At 46.5% G+C, this 7895-nt stretch overlaps 1 protein-coding gene across 1 annotated transcript in view; it reads right to left on the reverse strand.

Annotated features, from left to right (window-relative positions):
- Positions 1-7293, reverse strand: part of LOC139755316 (uncharacterized) — a 30167-nt gene extending 22874 nt beyond the window's left edge. The window contains exon 1 of the mRNA XM_071673447.1: positions 7153-7293. The gene's annotated coding sequence lies outside the window, so the exon portion shown is untranslated. The remainder of the gene's footprint in view (positions 1-7152) is intronic.
- Positions 7294-7895: the final 602 nt, after the last annotated feature.

Consider the following 7895-nt stretch of genomic DNA (forward strand, 5'->3'; position numbering starts at 1 on the left):
CAGCAACACCCTGGCCAACACCTCAACACTGCCACGATCACCATTAGCACCTACACCACCGATCTCCACCAACATTATCACCACCCCTAACCCTATCACCACCACCCAATACCACCATCCTGTCACCACTTCCCACAGCCACCATTCTGTCACCACCACCCACGACCACCATCCTATCACCACCACCACCACCACCACCACCCCAGCCCTACAACCACCACCGTCACCTCCATCTATATCTCTGCCGTCACCACCACACAGAACAGGTGGATACCCTCGCCTTCAGATACAAGGGGAAGGGCAACCAGGGGTGAGGTGTTATTCGATAAAAGGTGTTAAGAATCGGAACATCTTAGGTACATACGTACAATAAAGAAGATGCAGGTGACAGTAAGGCCAGCCAGCGTTTGAAAGGTTTAAGAGAACAAGAACTGAGCGTACAGCAGGATAAGAAAGGAGGAACAGAGAAATTTTGAACAAAATATTGTGGACAACGCAGAAGATAAATCAGAACTTTTCCATAATTTCATTAGATGTGAATTATCACATGAAGAGAAGCTGATCAAGGATAAGGAATTCAAAGGGAACAGTAATAGAGGAGGATGAAGAGATATATGAGGAGCTGATTGAAATTAAAAGACTGTTTTTTACAGTGGAAAACACCAGAGCCACAACATCGGTGAAATGGAATGGGAAGGTCTTGGAGAACAGTGGAATGTCTTGAAAATATATAGAAGACTACTGTTAGGACTTTACCCACATAAGGCTCATGGTCCTGTTGAGGTTACCCCATACGCACCGAAGATAAAGTGTGCAAATACATTTAACAAGCCCCTTGTTCTGTTGTTTGAAATGTCCCTGCAGGAAGGTTAAGTGCCAGGGGAGTGAGGGATATGCAGTAAAGGACTCATCGTGAATATGATTTACAGGAAATGAACTGCAGATCCCCACTTAAGGGGAATTTCAACGACCAAGTGTTAACTGGCAATCATTAGAATCGCATCCAGGTATTTGGATTATGAAATATTCAGCAAGCTGTTCACATCTGCATAAGACCAAGACATGATTCTCAGGTTTGGTCAACGCGATTAAAGAACAAAAGAATGAATAGAGAAGGTCCAGAGAAGTGTAAGAAAGACGGTGCCCCACGAGTGTAGAACTCCCTCCCCGTACAGTACACGAGACGGGGCCCCACGAGTGTAGAACTCCCTCCCCGTACAGTACACGAGACGGGCCCCACGAGTGTAGAACTCCCTCCGCTTACAGTAAAAGAGACGGGGCCTTGCGAGTGTTGAGCTCCCTCCCCGTACAGTACAAAGAGGTGTACACGATCGGCCCCACCAGTGTTGACTCCCCCCCCTACAGCCACCCCACACCCCCCAAACAAGTAGACGCCCCAGAGTGAATCACCCCATCGCTACAGTAAAAAGACGCCATGATCACTCCCTCCCGACACTACAAGAGCCACTACACAATACGCTACACACAGACCCCACCTCCCACCACACCATCTCACCCACACACACACCCCACCACCACCACCACCACCGTAACCTCCACCAGAGCCTACATCACCACACCACTCCAGCCAATCATACCACTCCACCAAACAACCTCCATCGACCCCATCCACCCCACACCACCACACCACACCTACCCACTCGGCCGCTCCACACACATCAACACACACACCACACCACCATCAACCCAGACCCCCTTCACACGTCCCCACCACAACCCCCACTATAGCCCTCACCACCAAAACAACCCTTGTCTACCCCACCGCACAACCCACATACCCCCATCAAACCCCACACCACCGCACACCGTTACTGGACATCATTGTGTTGACGCGGCTCATTATGTTACCTTGTTGTTTAGCATGACGATGCATCGTTGTCCAGGGAAGTAATTAGGAAATAGCTTATCTTAGTGTGTGTGTGTGTGTGTGTGTGTGTGTGTGTGTGTGTGTGTGTGTGTGTAGCTGCCTATTTGCAGGGTATATGGGTGGAGCTCTACAGATGCCCTATATCTTTAACTTTCTATATTATCATACTCACGGATCCTCATTTCTGTTAAATACATCTTTAGATTCTCATGTCGACTCATCCTCATAACACTGGCTATAGTAGTATTCTCATCTTTCCCCACTCTCCGTTTTCTTAATTTCTTACGTCCTCAAGCATAAAGGTTCTTAGCTCTCTCTTCCACTCCTTTGATACCTCCATAATCGACCTCGGTGAGGAACGTGGAGGCTGTGGTCATGTCTCGTTCTCATCTTTTAGTTCTTATCTCTTGGCAGGTCTAGGACAGCTGCAACCTTCTCCCTGTAGTTTTACTCCCGTGTTTAGTGTATGATGTTATTTGCTTGTCGTTGTACACTTCAAGTATCACTTCGAGTATTGGATCTAATTTCTTCATACACATTTCTAACATGTCTGTCTCCATGTAATTGAAGACTGTGTGTGTATACACCAATACATGTAATGTGCACTTCTCTACCAGTCGTTCCTCGGTGTCGTCTTCATATCGCACATAAATGGTTTCACTTTTCATACAGATAACCAGCGCTGGAGACTGGTCAGTTCTTCCTTAACACCTTGAACACATCGGTACGACCCTTGAGCACGAAGGTAAGACCTTTGAACACTACAGCACGACCCTTGATTACGAAGGTACGACCTTTGAGCACGAAGGTAAGACCTTTGACGGCAAGATACTTGGGTAGGATGGCCTGGCTTCTAACTTGACCTTCAAGTGTCAGGTCAGAGGTCAAGCCATCATACCCAAGAGTCGTATCGTCGTAAAGAGTATCATACCAATGTACTGAATGAATTAAAGCATCTCGAGATGTGATCTTTCTTGTTTCATTCTATGATAACTATAACCCAGAGTTCGTGTTATCTGAAGATGTTGTTGTTTGAGGATTTATGTAATTGTTATATAAGACTTGGAATTCGTTCTGAGTCATGGTGGTCAGGCAACGTCTTGAGGAGTTCATGATATACGTCATCACAGTTATTCATGATCTGGTACTTACATACAGTGAGACGTGGGCGCTAAGAGGCTGTGCAGCCGTCCGTGTGAACGGCCCCCCTGGACCCCTTCAGGTACCTTACGAATTTAGATAATTCAGGTGTTGTCGCTAATGCCTTCTTTACGGCGCCCTGAGGCTGTAGATGCACGGAAGAAACTGACGAGAAACACAAGATGATGTACAGCTTCCAATAACCATCACTTCATAGTTCTTATCAGGATATCGACCTTTTGGTAATAAATCAGATGGTTTAGATTACCATCCCTTGCATGGAGTAATCCGCCTTTGAATCGTTCAGAAGAGAAACTAGACTTTATGATGATGGACCGTAAAGTTTAAAGTTGTGGAGTTGGTTCTCCATCTTCGGCCAGACGGAACACAGTACACATGACCGCTAATACGTATGTCACTGTCATCCTCCGGCACTCACTATTTCTATAAAGGTCAAAAGGGTCCATCATCCCACTCTACCTTCACACAATCTCAGCTCAAAGGGTCCCCTAGCCACGCAGTTGGACCACCCCGAACCGCTCAGTGTATACTTATCACTTAACAAGCAATCAGAGTGGCAGTCAGAATAGCAATCCGATTTCCGAGGTGGAGGTGCTAGCCAGCCTGTACCAATATAGACAGGGATTAGTGTGCATTACGACATGCTGGCTCTGATGGCTACGGTCAACATGGCCTCTGTCGCCCACATTAACACTCGTTCGAACCCACGCCTCACGCCCACACCTCCCACGCCTCATCCACCTCACGTCAGCACCTCTGACTCCCCTGCCCCTCAAACCCAAGCCCCTCACGCCCGCAACAGCCCTCCTTGGCAGAGACTCATAGTGGAGACATGATCTGGTTGTTACAAAAACTATGAATTAAGAAGGTAACTTGTGTAGCGTGAGTGAGTACATCGGGAAGTTCCACGAGACACTTGTTATTGACACCTTGGGGGTAACAACACCTGAGTGGCATAATGGGGAGAAATATGCCGGACAATCCTGCCAAAAGGGCGCCTGGACTGGTAGGAGTAAGTGTCGTACGTTTGCAGTGCTCGAGACTCGACAAATATTTTTTTCATCCAATAATTACGGCTGTCATGATAGTTATTATAATAGTTAACTGTAAGAGTAAATACTGAGAGAGGTTGCAAGCAGCCAAAAGCACTTCTGAGTATGAATACCACGACACACCCACTAGATATGATGGCTTCAAGGATTTTGCAGTAAAGAAAATTTCATGGCTTAAATAATGGTGTCGAAACCGGTCTTGCTAAAACAGCTAATACTTAGCTTACCACAACAGCTAATACTTAGCTTGCCACAACAGCTAAAGGCAGGTTACCTTCCGTCGCTGTCTTTGTGTTATCATCTTCAGTGTCAGATATTGCAAGCAACATCTTAGGTTATCTAGATACAAACTACAAAGGGATATGGTTATGTTTTGTTCCTGAGCTAAGAATCGGTGTGGAGGTCTGAGATTTTACTGAACTCATCTTGAGCCAAATGCAAGGACGAGGATACAAAACAGTCATTCGAAATGTAATGGTTTCGTATTCCATTTGGCTACAGTGAGCGAGATACTGTGGTGAAATAGAATCTAGTAACTTCCGAAATAACAGGAGTAAAAATCTTCCTGTCTCCCAGTGATGAATCCGTCGTTGATTCTCTTGGTAAACACAAGCTTAGGAAACTCATTTTTGAGTAAGTCAAGAGAAGACTCGTCGTGTCATCTGTGTCGTAAACACAGTGAAATCCTCCTGATTTGGAAACAGCAACCTTCCCTTGAGCAATGAGTCGTAACACTTCCATCGTAGGCCCTGTAAGGTATGAGATTTATCACACTTGGAATAAAGCATGGGCTAATTTATCATGTTCTGTAAACAGTAAACGTTATTCGTAAACATCAGGGAATAGCAATCCCATTATGCCTCTCGTAAATTGTGAGCATTATAACCTCCTGAGCAGAGCTTGAGTGAGGGCTGTACGGGCCAGCCGGGGACGTAGGAGTAAACTGCGATTAGGGCTCATAACATCAACTTTTGGAGTAAACTGTGAAAGCTGGAGTCACGCTGATCAAACATCCTGGTCCTGGAGAGGAAGGTGATCATTAGCACGGGTGCGACAGCCTTGGTAAGTGGGGGAGGGAGGGGACGAGGGGCTACACCTGATGGAGGAGGTAGAGTGGGCTCTTGAGGATGTGGGATCCCAGGGGTCTCTTCCTGGGGTGCTGGAAGGTGGAGTGCTCCTTGCTAGAGTGGAGTGCTTTTGACTGGAGTAAAGTTTTCCTTTCTGGGATGGAGTGTTCATTACTGAAGTGAAAGTCTTCCTTGCTGGGGAGGAGCGTTCCTCACTAGGCTGCTGGATGGAGAGCACTTCTTCCCTTAAGGTGTTGGGGAGGGAAGTCCTGGAGTGTGAAGTAATTCTTGGCATTTTGTTTCCTCTTGTTTGCTCTGTTGGGTTAGTTGCTGGTGCTGTGAACCCTGGGCCAGGATGGTGGCAGGTGTATCCCTTGTTCAGGAGTCCAGTGGGTTGCCCTCACGGACTCCTAAGGATTGATGATCATGGACGTTTGACTCGACTGTCGTTTTTTTTCACAAAGCTTCGCCAGTGAGGACTACCTCGGAGCAAACCTGTGCATGCAGCTAATATCATAAATGCGAGGCGTTACTATGGTTGCTAAACAGAAGTACTGAAAAACGTGAAGATATCTCACATCCTGAGACGAAAATACAGACAAGGGGAACCTTGTGAAACTCTCTCTGGCACTGATGCCGGACCTCTCTCTCTCTCTCTCTCTCTCTCTCTCTCTCTCTCTCTCTCTCTCTCTCTCTCTCTCTCTCTCGTGAGGGAGGTGGGGATCGAGGACGACGTCCTTCCCTGGAATGTGCAGCACGTCCTCTCCTTCCTCATGATGAAACAGTTGAGTGTTGGATGAGCTCTGTTCTTGTGTGATGTGGAACGAAACTATGACAATTCATTATCTATACGACATGGAAATGATTGCTGTACGACATTATGTATAATCAGATATGCAAATGAATGTATATGTCCGTTGCATCATGTAAGAAGAAACAACAATACTTCCTCACTACGCTAGTGGTTCAGCAATGAAATGGAATTCTTGAAAAAGAGTAAACAATCCACTGCAGAAAGACCACTCGAGTGTCCAACGTAAACAGTAACAAAGGAACACTCCCTCGAAGATGTGAGAAGCAATAGTGGACATTTGTCCCTCCAGAGAGACAGTATTTTACCCATAATCCACTGAGAATAACCCGGGCTTAGCACTATAATACCCGCAACAACGTGTCATCCGAACAGAGCCGATAAATACTCGGTTAAAAATCCTCTTCCCTCCCTGGAGAGGACGGGAATGAGGGGGAAATAATGGAAAAAAATGAAAATGTACGAGTTAGCCATTGACTACCCGGCCGGAGCATCATTGTCGATTCTTTAATATGCAAATCCACGTCCTTGGCTGTAATGAAAGGATTTATATTACGGTGGCGAGTCAAGGGTAATTGATTGTGGCCGAGATGGGGAGTGTGGTGTTGATGGGATGGAGTGGGAAGAGAACGCTGGGGCGAGATGGAAATATAAAGGGGAGAGAAGAGATTGAATGGTGTTGGGATGACTTGTACGATAAGTCTAAATCTGGTTGATAATCTGGTAGTATGAGTGTATAGCATCCAATCAGCCTCGGAACGTGGTGAAATTGGTGGTTTTAAACAAGGTATATCCACCAATTTGCCTCGCAAACGTGGCCTAATTGGTAAGTGTGTGTAACCAACAATTAGCCTCTGAAATGAAGTATGATTGATGGTTATAATGGAATATAAACAACAATTAGCCTCAGGAGCATGAACTAATTCATGGTTTTGATGGTGAAACCACCAATTAGCCTCGCAAACGTGCCGTAACTAGCAGCTGAAATAGTTTAACCAACAATTAGCTTCGTGTACGTGGTTTAATTGGTAGTTATGATAGAGACTGACTACCAATTACCCTCTGCTACTTGTAATGGTGTAGAGGCTGGAGGATCATCATCCAGCAAAAGACTATCTGGTCGAGGGATGTGAGGAGGGAAGGGTCATGGCTTCATGAGAATATGTCGCTTACCATGACTGTGTCCCAGTGCCAGGTACAGGCCCGCGTGGAAGGCAAGTGGTGTCTTCTCCTCCCACTAACACTCCTCGCTGGACGGAGTGCCTGGAAGATCCACCTGGATCCACCCTTCCAGGAGTGTTTCGTAATATTCTCCAATGGAAAATGATGCTGGAAGGAGACAAAAAATCTATTGTTAGATATTCCTCGTGTACGGGCAACGTATGTATGTATGTACAAGTTAATACATTTTTAAAGGTAATAAAGATTTATATGTGGTATTCTGGACCCGAGGAAACCTTCCCTAAGGACAGCACAATCCTGAAGTGATATCATACAGCAACCTGAATCTGTCTCTCATCCTATGGCTCCCTTTTACCTCCATTTGTTACCACTCTCCCTCCTGAACTTCTCTACTCCCCTTTCCCTTCCTCCTCCCTCCCCTCGACAACGTATGGCGGGTACGTCAACACAATTGATGACCCTCGCGGGTCTAGTGTGGTTGCTTCAGCAGGTGTGGTGGTGACGGACGCGGACCTAAGCTAAGCCCACAACAGTCCGTGCCAACTGGAGCCTCTCCCTGGCCGTAAGCCATGCTTTACCACAGCTGAATCTCTCCCGCAACAGCTAATGACAAAGCTAAAGGGACAGCTGCAGTTAAGCCAGTGGTAAGGGTGCTGAGGTCGGGGCTACGGCTGCTAGGTTCAGTAGTACGGTTGCTGGGGTCAGTGGTAAGTGTGCTGGGGTCAGTGGTAAGT

This window comes from Panulirus ornatus, chromosome 19 (assembly GCF_036320965.1).
Source record: "Panulirus ornatus isolate Po-2019 chromosome 19, ASM3632096v1, whole genome shotgun sequence".
Lineage (NCBI taxonomy): Eukaryota > Metazoa > Arthropoda > Malacostraca > Decapoda > Palinuridae > Panulirus > Panulirus ornatus.